This window comes from Calypte anna, chromosome 3, assembly GCF_003957555.1.
Source record: "Calypte anna isolate BGI_N300 chromosome 3, bCalAnn1_v1.p, whole genome shotgun sequence".
Taxonomy (NCBI): Eukaryota; Metazoa; Chordata; class Aves; order Apodiformes; family Trochilidae; genus Calypte; species Calypte anna.
The window spans coordinates 113,577,898-113,590,031 of record NC_044246.1 but is presented as its reverse complement, the minus strand read 5'-3'; the positions used below and the strand labels follow the sequence as shown (position 1 = coordinate 113,590,031).

The 12,134-nt window shown below is 43.7% G+C and overlaps 1 protein-coding gene across 4 annotated transcripts in view; it reads right to left on the bottom strand.

Annotated features, from left to right (window-relative positions):
- The window catches only part of KIF13B (kinesin family member 13B), a 145,266-nt gene that overhangs the window by 119,211 nt on the left and 13,921 nt on the right, over positions 1–12,134 (bottom strand). The gene's annotated exons all lie outside the window — the stretch shown is intronic.

Sequence of the window (12,134 nt, the reverse complement as noted above, 5' to 3'; positions counted from 1 at the left end):
GGCTGTGTCAGGAACAGCGTGGCCAGCAGGTCCAGGGAAGGGATTCTGCCCCTGTGCTCAGCCCTGGGGAGGCCACAGCTTGAGTCCTGTGTCCAGTTCTGGGCCCCTCAGCTCAGGAAGGAGATTGAGGTGCTGGAGCAGGTCCAGAGAAGAGCAAGGAGGCTGTGAAGGGACTCGAGCACAGATCCTATGAGGAGAGGCTGAGGGAGCTGGGGGTGTTGAGGCTGGAGAAGAGGAGGCTCAGGGGAGACCTCATCACTCTCTCCAACTCCCTGAAAGGAGGTTGGAGCCAGGGGGGGGTTGGGCTCTTTTCCCAGGCAACTCTCAGCAAGACAAGAGGGCAGGGTCTCAAGTTGTGCCAGGGGAGGTTTAGGTTGGAGATTCAAAAGAATTTCTTTCTGGAGAGGGTGATCAGGCATTGGAATGGGCTGCCCAGGGAAGTAGTGGATTCTCCGTGTCTGGAGATATTTCCAAAGAGCCTGGATGTGGCACTGAGTGCCATGGGCTGGGAACCACGGGGGGAGTGGATCAAGGGTTGGACTTGATGATCTCTGAGGTCCCTTCCAACCCAGCCAATTCTGTGATTCTATGATTAATCTCTGATCAAGATTTTGGAGGTCAATCTAAATAGCCCCAAAACAAAATTGGGAGGCATAGCAATAGTTTAAGGCAGCTAAGAAGTTTTACAGGTTCATTTTATATCCATTTCATACATTTTTTTTTTAAAGTTCTATTCTTAAAATGGATATGAATCTCCTCCACAGGCATGAAATCTCCCTGAAGGTGCTGGGTATTTCCTGACACTCCAAGTACCTCCCAACTCTGAGGTTTTCAAAGCTGCCCTGAGTTGCACCCATCACCTTCCACAGCACCCAGCAGCTCCAGCCACTGAAATAATCCTTCAGCCTGCAGCAGCATTATTCAACATCATTCTGACCACTAATCCATTTTATAGTCTTACCTCATGAAGGCATTATTATTTAAGGGATGAAAAATTAAGATGGAATAATCCACATAAGCACTCAGAGCTGCAGCATTTACTCAGAATACCAAGGGTGGATCTTCAGATCCTTATTCACTTATTCCAACAGTTTGCAGCCACCAGGTCAGTCCCCCACTTTTCTTGATTTGATTTGGTTTAGCAGGAGATCCATTTCAAAGCTTTTAAGACTTCTCTTAATGTATTAGATCTACAAAAGGAAACATACTTCAGACTTCAAGCTCAGCTGCCTTTACCTATCCAGTGTTTCAGAATAGCACAGGGCAATTTGTGAGGTGTCAGCTCCTTATTTGCATCCATTAAAATTTTGACTTCTACAGTTTCAAAGAATTACTAGAATCAAATGTTTTGGGCTTTTAAATGATTTCCTTGAGACAGAAACCTCCATTGCAGCCAGGTCAAAAAAAACAAATTGAGCTCTACTGGAAAGCACTGGGTCAAACCCTAAATTCCACTGAAACTGAAGTCCAGAAGGTTTGACACTGAGCCAAATCCCAACCCACTTGCCTTAAAGCAAATGGATCCTCCCGTTTTACCTTGTGGATTTAGCAAGAAAACAATTAACACATCACAGTCTCCTTGAAACTTAATATAGCCTAAAATTGTAAGCTTCATACACAGGCTAACTTTAAGAACAAAACTCTTGGCAGGCCTCTCAAAACTGCTGTAAAGATTTAAATAAAAGATAAATTCCACTCAGATATTTCACATGTCCATTTAACACACTGAGTGCTCTTTAAAATGTCTTTATTTTTATTAAACTCTGAGAACTGTCCCTCACTGCTGATGCCACTTTGCAGTGGGAAGGGACTAGAAATTACTTTCCAATTGCAGCAAAAGTCCAGTTCATGAATAACTCACAATCAGAAACCTCTGCCAGCTCCAGAGAAGTTTGCACAAAGGACTGGCTGCTTGATACCTTCCAAACACTTCCAAGCAGGTCAACACTTGGAGGGCTGGCCAGAACCTGCAGCTGGATTACACAGTTTATTAAAAGCCTTCAAATCAGTGAAGAAATAAGATTGCAGGTTCTTTATAAATGTACTGAGATGCAAGAAGAAAAAGCACCAGGGTTTAGGCATCCATGAAACTTAAGGTTATACCTCAGACCACATGACATGTGAACCAAATTAATCTATACACACAGTATAATCTATATAATCTATACATAAACTGACTTGGTCAGATGAGAAAGATTAAAGAAAGTTGTTTGTGTTCAGCTAAGGAATATAAAGAAGCCAAACCTTATGCTCAGTGGTGGTGTAGCTGCCCAGTTCTCCTTCCAAACTGATACAGTCCCTGTCAGTAGTTTACATTTCCACTATGGACAGATAAATACCAGATAATTCTGATTTGCTGTGCCTGTGTTAGCCATGAAAAAGGGCAGAAATAAATAGGTGTGACCCAACTGATGGGGGGGGAACTGTCTATAAAAAAAAAAACAAACACCTTAACACAGTCTCACTCGTTGTCTTAAGCAAAACAAAATAGGACACAGATCTTTCTTAAGCACACACAAGCAAAATTCAAACTTCAACTTTTTTGTCAATTGCAAGAACCCGGGGGGTTGGTTCTATCTCACATTTCCATTTCTACTCCAGTCAAAGCACGAGTTCCAACAAATCCTCTTCCTCATCAGCACAGCTTGAAGAGCAGCAAACCCCTTCCCTCCTGGCAGAACTCCTGCTTCTCAATTTTACACAAGAGAAGTGTTTTCTATGGCAAGTGTTCACCTTCTTGTGCAATACAACCCCTCACTTCTGCAACCAAAGACTCAGGAGGTGAACAGGAACAGAACCTTGTGTGCAATCCCTGCTGCCCTCAAGACATTGCCCTCATCCTTTGTCTGTGCCAGCTCCTCTCTGATTTAAGACCCTTCCAGGGTAAAGAGGTGACCTTCAAACTTCTAAGAAAGAAAATTATTTTGAAGCACTGCAAAAATTCTTTCATAGAATCACAGAATAGAAAGGTTTGGGTTGGAAGGGACCTTAAAGCTCATCCAGTTCCAACCCCCTGCATGGTCAGGGACACCTCCCCCAGCCCAGGGTGCTCCAAGCCCCATCCAACCTGGGCTGAGACACTGCCAGGGATGGGGCAGCCACAGCTTCCTTGGGAAACCTGGGCAACCAGGGGCTCTGCACCTTTAGAGTAATGAGTTTCTTCCCAACATCTCATCCAAATCTCCCCTATTTCAGCTTGAAGTTATCTCCCCCTATCCCATCCCTCCAGCTTCCTTGGGCAACCTGTACCAGTGTCTCATCATCCTCACACTAAAGAATTTCTTCCTCATGTCCAACCTCAATCTCCCCTCTTCCAGTTTTAACCCATTCCCCTTGTCCTCTCCCTACACCCTCATGTCCAAAGCTCTCCCCCAGCTTTCTTGAAGCCCCTTCAGATATTGGAAGGTTGCTCTGAGCTCACCTGGGAGCCTCCTCTTCTCCAGGCTGAACAACCCCAATCCCTCAGCCTGGCTTCCCAGGGAGGTGCTCAGCCCTCTGAGCATTTGAGTGGCTCTGCTCTGGACACCTTCCAGGAGCTCTGTGTCCTTCTGATGTTGGGGACTCCAGAACTGGACACACAACTCCAGGTGGGGTCAGAGCAGAGCAGAGGGGGAGAATCCCCTCCCTTAACCTGCTGCCTGTGCTTCTTTTGCTGCAGCCCAGGACATGGTTGTCAAAAGAGATTTCTCAGTCCAACACAGACGACTGGCAGCTGGATGCAGCCCAACTTTAATGCACATGGATGGAGTGTGCTCCATAATCTGGGTGTAATGTGACTGCCTACAAAACAAACCCTGAGAACAGGCTGAAAAGTCAATAGCTTTACCATCATTTCCTTCAGTTTTCTTCACTTTCTGGTTTAGGGGAGGCTTATTCTGCCCACCACCCCCCTTTGCAACACAAAGCAGGAACACATACTCCAGGGAGCTTATCAGAAACATCATTTTAGGGAAGAAGGTCACGCGTGGAGCAAGAGTTGTACACAGAGATGCAACAGAGCTGTGCCAGCAAAATCAGCAATAGAAGAAAAATCTCATAGCTCTGTTTTTGCAGACATGAATTTCCCATGAGCTGTTTCAAGCCACAAAACACCAGTGTGCACGAAGAGGCAGGCAAGGCTTCCTTTTTTTCTTCTGGATGTCAGCTATCAGTCTCGGGAATACCAATGCTCTCTCCCTCCCCCCACAACTTCCTGGAACATTTCTGCACTGTTGAAACGTTGCATAAATCTGTTCCCTAGGAAGACAAAGCTGAACTGACAGATATCTAATTTAGAAATTTTGCTCTCAGTTAGAGTTTTACACATCAGTATGGACCCTTACCCAAAGTCCCTCTTGAGGGTATGGAGGTAACAGAGTCAGGTGAGTGTTGTTTCCATGCACTCACATCCCAGTCCCACTGTTCCCATCCCAAGCAGTTGAACTCAGCTGGAATCAATATAAAGCCAGGAAAGATGCAGAAAAGCAACAGCTCAGGCAATGCACTTCATTTCAACTCAGCCTCAAAGACAATAATATTTCTTCCTATACATTGCTCTGCAGTCAAACCCCCTCATGCAAATGGTGCCCCAAGCTCCATTTCTGGCTGTGTCCCACAGCTGATGCTCCCAAGAACTGGGAACACACGCATAGAACACCACCTAAAATGAGACAGCTCTTCAAGTGGTTCTTACCCCATAAATATCAGGCAGGATCCTGGTGTAGTTTCCATAAAATGTGTCCATTTTCCCCAGGACTACATACCAGAGTTGCCCTCTCACTCTCCTCTTGGGGCAAGGAGTTCTGCAGAGGGATTTGCCCAGGTGGCCAAGCAGGTCAATGGCATCCTGGCCTATATCAGGAACAGTGTGGCCAGCAGGTCCAAGGAAGTGATCCTGCCCCTGTGCTCAGCCCTGGGGAGGCCACAGCTTGAGTCCTGTGTCCAGTTCTGGGCCCCTCAGCTCAGGAAGGAGATTGAGGTGCTGGAGCAGGTCCAGAGAAGAGCAAGGAGGCTGTGAAGGGATCCAGCAGAATTGCTGTGAGGAAGGGCTGAGGGAGCTGGGGGTGTTGAGGCTGGAGAAGAGGAGGCTCAGGGGAGACCTCATCACTCTCTCCAACTCCCTGAAAGGAGGTTGGAGCCAGGGGGGGGTTGGGCTCTTTTCCCAGGCAACTCTCAGCAAGACAAGAGGGCAGGGTCTCAAGTTGTGCCAGGGGAGGTTTAGGTTGGAGATGAGAAAGAATTTCTTTCTGGAGAGGGTGATCAGGCATTGGAATGGGCTGCCCAGGGAAGTAGTGGATTCTCCGTGTCTGGAGATCTTTCCAAAGAGCCTGGATGTGGCACTGAGTGCCATGGGCTGGGAACCACGGGGGGAGTGGATCAAGGGCTGGACTTGATGATCTCTGAGGTCCCTTGCAACCCAGCCCACTCTATGATTCTATGATTCCCTACACAGCCTTGCCTTCTGACATCTTCCTCAGGTGCTGATTATGCACATTCCACCCTAAGGCAGAAAAAGTGAAGTGTGCACCCCTAAAGTGCTCCTGCTATCAGATGTCAGTGTTAGAAGCCAAAGCTTTGGGGGTTACTCCTACCAGTCAGCTGTTCCAGTTCATATTGATACACACCTACAAGAACACCTATAGAATCCCATCAGCATTTCTTCTCCAGGCATCTCAACTGCTCTGGAAGAGATGAGGAGAATCAATTCTTTGTGCAGAAACTGTAAGGTGCTATAACCTAATAAACAGGATCATGATATTTTCAGCTTCCTTTAAGTGGGATTTCTGCCTTCCATTCCACATACATCACAGATTTTAGTGAACTGCACAAGTATTTTATCTGCTTCTTCATTCCACAAAGAGCTGGCTAATTTATAAATAATGGTTAATGTACATATTCCCCAGTCATTGCCCATTTATATTTTTGTGCAAAAGAAATTAATGTCTGTGGAAGTTCAATCCCCTCACCATTCAGGCATTTCCCATGGAGCCAACTACACTAAAGATGAGCATTTTCCAACTTGATCAAGAGAGCACAAAATCTCTGACACTCCACAGAGCAAGAGCTGGTGAGCTGTGACTTATTTCCAGCTTTCAGCCAACCTTAAGGAAAGCTCTGGAGTCACATGAAGAGTCAAACACAGATCCCAGGCAGAGGAAAGCCAGCTGTGTGCACACCAAATACTGTATAAATGAGAAGGCTGTGGAAAAAGCAAGAGCTTCCCCTGCCTCTCTGCTGCCTCCATCATCACATTTCTGGCTGGGAGCAGGTAGGAGCTGGGGTGGACTTGCACAAATGCTGTGTTCTATTTTCTGGTAACTGAGCAATTAGGTGAAAATGGACTCTGACAGATTCTTATTTTGTTCTAAATACACTTTCTGAATAATTTGGGTTGGAAGGGAGCTCTAAAGCTCACCCAGTCCAACCCCCTGCAGTATCAGGGACACCCTCACCCAGATCAGGGTGCTCAGAGCCTCCTCAAGCCTCACCTTGAACATCTCCAGGGATGAGGCCTCAACCCCCTCCCTGGGTACCCTGTGCCATTGTTCCACTGCCCTCATGGGACACAACTTGTGCCTCACATTTCTTCTCCAATTTAAAATCTTGGCAAAAGCTCTGGGTGCTTTACCTCTTAACATGTATCCAGGCATTTTGTAAGCTTTCCTGTTAAAGTAGAACATAAAAATTTTGGCTCAATATGTTGAAATCCCAGGATGACAGCAGCAGTGTTGTAACAGTAGCCTTTCCACTTCTTTGAATTTATTTATTTTTTTAACTTAAAAGCTGCATGTGTTCACCCCCACAAAACACTTCACATGTAACCCTTCAAAAGGAGTGAACTAACAAAGCTCAGAGACTCTGTTAATGGTTTTCTGGTGCTGTTTTTTCAAAAGCTACATCTTTGACAGCATTCTGGCTTGGTCCTACATAACCTTCATTCCTTCTTCAAAAGGATTTCAAAGTTCTTCACCTTTATAAGAAGAAAAAATATCTTCAGTCTGAAGACAAACCATAGAAAATTTTAACACACTGGGCTGTTTATTTCAACCCAACCACTGCCTCAAGTCCATCATTCATCTGAAATCAGCAATTTATTACCCCCTTACTGCATAAGTAGGTCCTTTTATATAAATTCTTTTTCACTAAATTCTGTGAGTATTCATTCTATTCTCCCAAAAATCTTTAGATTCATTCTAGAAGAAATCTCTCTTTCAAAGTATTATTCTTAGTAGCTATGACAAAGTGAGCACCATTTACCTACAGAACTGCATCAGAAAGAAAATGAGAATTGAAATGTTAAAAGAATCTTACAAATCTATTCCTTTATAAGTAACATACACTTGGGCTTCATCCAGTTCATCAAAACTAAAAACATCAATCTCAGAAGGTGCAAGGCTACAAAAATCCTCAAAGTAAATCACTCTGCAGTCTGCAGAACCACTTAGAAAACAATCAGACTAAGTTTGAGGCTGATGACTTCATAAGCAAAACCACTGTGATAATACAAAAATAAACAGGTTTAAACCCAGGTATAGATACCTTAAAAGCAAACTACTTGCAGAAAATATTTATAAAGTTACTGAATTATTGAGTTGTCTTCCAAAGCACTAATTATAAAGATATTACAATAGGAAAAAAAAAGGTATTACAAAAAAAATGTATTAAAAAAAGATATTTCAAAAAAGATATTAAAAGATATATATGTAAGGATATCACAAAAGGAAAAACCAAGCCTGGTTTAACACACTTGTCAGCTTCAGTTATCTGCATTCATTCCTTGGAATAATTTTTACCCTGTGCCAGACTTTGGAATCTCTGTTCTGCAAAACCAGAGGGAAAGCATCTCTACAACACAACTGAAAATGAAAATACAAAAGAGAATCATAGAATTGGCTGGGTTGGAAGGGACCTCAGAGATCATTGAGTCCAACCCTTGATCCACTCCCCCCGTGGTTCCCAGCCCATGGCACTCAGTGCCACATCCAGGCTCTTTGGAAAGATCTCCAGACACGGAGAATCCACTACTTCCCTGGGCAGCCCATTCCAATGCCTGATCACCCTCTCCAGAAAGAAATTCTTTCTCATCTCCAACCTAAACCTCCCCTGGCACAACTTGAGACCCTGCCCTCTTGTCTTGCTGAGAGTTGCCTGGGAAAAGAGCCCAACCCCCCCCTGGCTCCAACCTCCTTTCAGGGAGTTGGAGAGAGTGATGAGGTCTCCCCTGAGCCTCCTCTTCTCCAGCCTCAACACCCCCAGCTCCCTCAGCCCTTCCTCACAGGACTTGTGCTGGATCCCTTCACAGCCTCCTTGCTCTTCTCTGGACCTGCTCCAGCACCTCAAGCTCCTGCCTGAACTTCCTGAGGGGCCCAGAACTGGACACAGGACTCAAGCTGTGGCCTCCCCAGGGCTGAGCACAGGGGCAGAATCCCTTCCCTGGACCTGCCGGCCATGCTGTTCCTGACACAGCCCAGGATGCCATTGGCCTTCTTGGCCACCTGGGCACACTGCTGGCTCCTCTTCAGCTTCCTGGCAATCCAGACTCCCAGGTCCCTTTCTGCCACTCTGTGCCCAGCCTGGAGCTCCCCATGGGGTTGTTGTGGCCAAAGTGCAGGACCCGGCACTTGGAATGTTGAACCTCATCCTGTTGGGATCATCCCAACTCTCCAGTCTCTCCAGGTCCCTCTGCAGAGCCCTCCTGCCTTCCAGCTGATCCACACTCCCCCCAGCTTAGTGTCATCTGCAAATTTGCTGATGATGGACTCAATCCCCTCATCTAAATCATCAATGAAGATATTGAACAGCACTGGGCCCAACACTGATCCCTGGGGGACACCACAGCCGCCATTTTGATGCAGCCCCGTTCAGCACCACTCTCTGGGCCCGGCCCTCCAGCCAGTTCCTAACCCAGCACAGGGTGCTCCTGAAGGCAGCAGTCCTGAAGGCAGCACTCCTTTAATTTTAAAGCATATTCTCTTAGTAAAAAGGCTCAAATGAGTTTTGTTTAGCAGGTTTAATAAATTGTTTTACAAATATCATGGCTCCTCCACATGCCTGTGCCAATAGACAACTGATTTCTGAGCTTGTATCAGTTACACAGCAATTAAGATTTCTGTCTGCAGCACATAAAAAAAAAAACTCCTTTGTCTGACCTGTCCAAAAAATTACTTAAGCCTTTTTAATAGGTCTTGTTTGGGAAATGGAAAATGACAGCACAAATTGATAGTAAAGGAAAAAAAAAAAAATAATAAAAGGGCTATAGATGAACCTAGAGTAATTAAGAGTCTATTTGGAGGTTTTCCAAATAATTTAACTCCTTTAAACATTCCAATTGTTGCCTGGGACTTACCTACTTACTTCAATAGAGGTCACACCCTCTTTCAAGCTTTAGCCACCAAGTAGTAATGCTGTGAGTAATCTCTGCAGTAAACCCCACTTGATAAAGAAACTTCAGCCTTGACCTTTGCAACAGGGAGGGAGAGAGCAGACAGCTACAAACAAAACAGTCGACAAGTCCTGCTAGTGACACCCTTCATTTACAGCAAATCCCTGGAGGTTCTCACATCCTTGAGAAGGGAGATTTTCAGTTCAAGAGAGGTCATTTGGGGAATTCGGTGGCAGCACTCCAGGCTCTGCAGCAAAGATATTTTATTTTATTTTATTTTATTTTATTTTATTTTATTTTATTTTATTTTATTTTATTTTATATTTTCCTTTTTGGGGAAAGCAACTAAATCATTTCCACCGAGTTTAATTTTATTTTTTTTTAACACTCAAACCCATGCCCCACTAGCCCAAGGTTAGTAACAAAACCTACCCAGCTTGGAGGTCATCCTGTGGATTTTCCACATTGATCTTTTGCAGGTGATCAGATTACTGAAACCTGCATGGTGCCCTTATTAAGGATTGCTCAAAAAAAAAAAAAAAAAAAAAAAAAACCACTGCATCTCTCTGACTCCAGAAAGGTCATTTTGTGGTTGAGGAATTGCTAATGGGAGATTTCTGAAATTGCTTGAAAAAAGACTTTTTTATTTGTTCTAAATACAATGTTTTATTGTATTTATATTTATTGTATTTATATTTATGTATTTATATTTATTTATATGTATTTATTATTTATTTATATTGTATTTATATTTATTGTATTTATTTACACAAATGTTTTATTTGACAGCAAGTTGTTCTACACATATTTATTAGTATGTGCAAGTCTCTAGTCAGTATAAATTACAGATGCAGTTTCTAGATGCAGAAGAAAGAGAAGTCAAACAGTTATCACCTGGATTATCAAAACACTCCTTAATTTTTAATGCAAAATTTGAAACAGCCAGAGACTTGGATTTTTTTTTTCCCCCTCAAGACCTGAAAATGTTTCAGTGGCAACTACATCCACACAATTCCCTATCTCTGAAAGTCAGACCCCACACACCTCAAGCTGGGTACCTGTCAAAATATCCAATTTAACTGACTTTTTCTGTACATATCCATTCCCAGGTCCCATGGGAATCAGGAGGAGAGGTGGCTGTATCCCCTGGGAACTCCAAGGCCTGTTTCTTCTCTAACTCTGAGACAACAGAAAACAGAATTTCAGGTATTTCCCATTTCAATTTGGCAGAAATTTGGGTCCTTTCTTTTATTTTTTTGCAGACAGACACTTTAAGTAGTTTTCTGGCCTCCAAGGACTCCCTTGGGGAAACAGGACAAACATGCATGACCATGAGATGGCTGCCTGACCCATTAAACTCTTTATTTACATCTACAGAACTCCCACAGACTTGGTTTCTGCCACAGAGGAAGTGGGGAAAACATGGCTTTTTCCAAAAGTCATTGGTTGTTTTTGTAAATGTCACTCCCTGCCAGAGCAGAGCTGACTCATGAGAAGTAGGGATGTGACAGCACAGATTTCTTTTCCTAAAATTCATCTCCCAGTTCTAAATTGACCCTGACATCTTAGCAAGATGAAATGCAGCAGTGGTCTTCAGGTTTTCAGACTTCCCTTCCTTTGCAAGAAGGTAAAAAAGTGTGTTTACAATATTATTTTTGCCTTTATTTAAGAACCAGCACTCTAGGTTTGCTGGAATTCTTTCAGCTCCCTTTGGACACTAAACAAGTCTGAAATCAAAATGAATTATTTTATAGCACAAGGCAAAGTTGTTGATGGTCGATTTGGAAACAGAAGCAGAACCTGAGTATAAATTAATCCCAAAATGTAGACAAACTGTAACTAAAACTAACCTTTTCTCTGAGCTGGTATTTAAGATTCCTCTGACAGAGCTGCAGAAGCCAGGAAAATTTAGAAGCAGCCTCTCTCAAGGGTATTACAGTCTGGGTAGAATCCTGCTCCAAGTCCTCACCCTTCCAGCTCTGTTTTCGAGATCTGCTGTCTCACTCTTGGAAGGCAAATCTTCAGTCCAGTTCCTGGGCCTCCACTTTTCCCTCTCCTTTTTAAATCACCCCCTATAAATCTGCTGTGCATCCTGCCCAGCTTAGCAATGGGTTATTTGTGGAAATGCAAATGAAGCATTCTTTGCTCTGGCACTCTGGTTTCTCACACAAGGCTTCACCATCTTCTCTGGGATGTCAATGCAATTGCCAAGCGATTCCTGCCTTGCCAGGGGGCATGATTTGCATTCTGTATTTTCTCCTGGCTGCAACATGAGCTTTTTTTTTTTAAAAAAAACAAAACAACATGTACCAGGGAGGACAAACTCTGCAGCGTTTGATTGGTTGCCATGTTTTAGGGACAGCGTGAAAAACATTCTTAATCCAGCTCTGACTGAACAGGTTCCTGAGAATCTTAATTTCCTGCCATTTTTAGGGGTTCTAAAGGCTCAAATAAACACAGGTATTTGGCAGCTGAACAATGTATGTGCTTCTGGAGGAGGCAGATATTGATACAAACAAAAACAAAACACCACACACAGCCTGTTTGATCTTAAATATCTTCTTACAGCTCCAGCCCCACTGCCTAGAGTAAGTCTTTTCAGCTGATGGCAATAAAAAGTACATATTAAACCTGATGATCTCTTCACTCTTCCATTTATTACCACTTGGATCCAAGAAATTGAAATAATCAGAGATTAGGTAAAGAATCTATTGAGCACTGACATAACTGTTTTACATGAAAAAGCTATGTTGCATTTAAACAAAATTCTAGG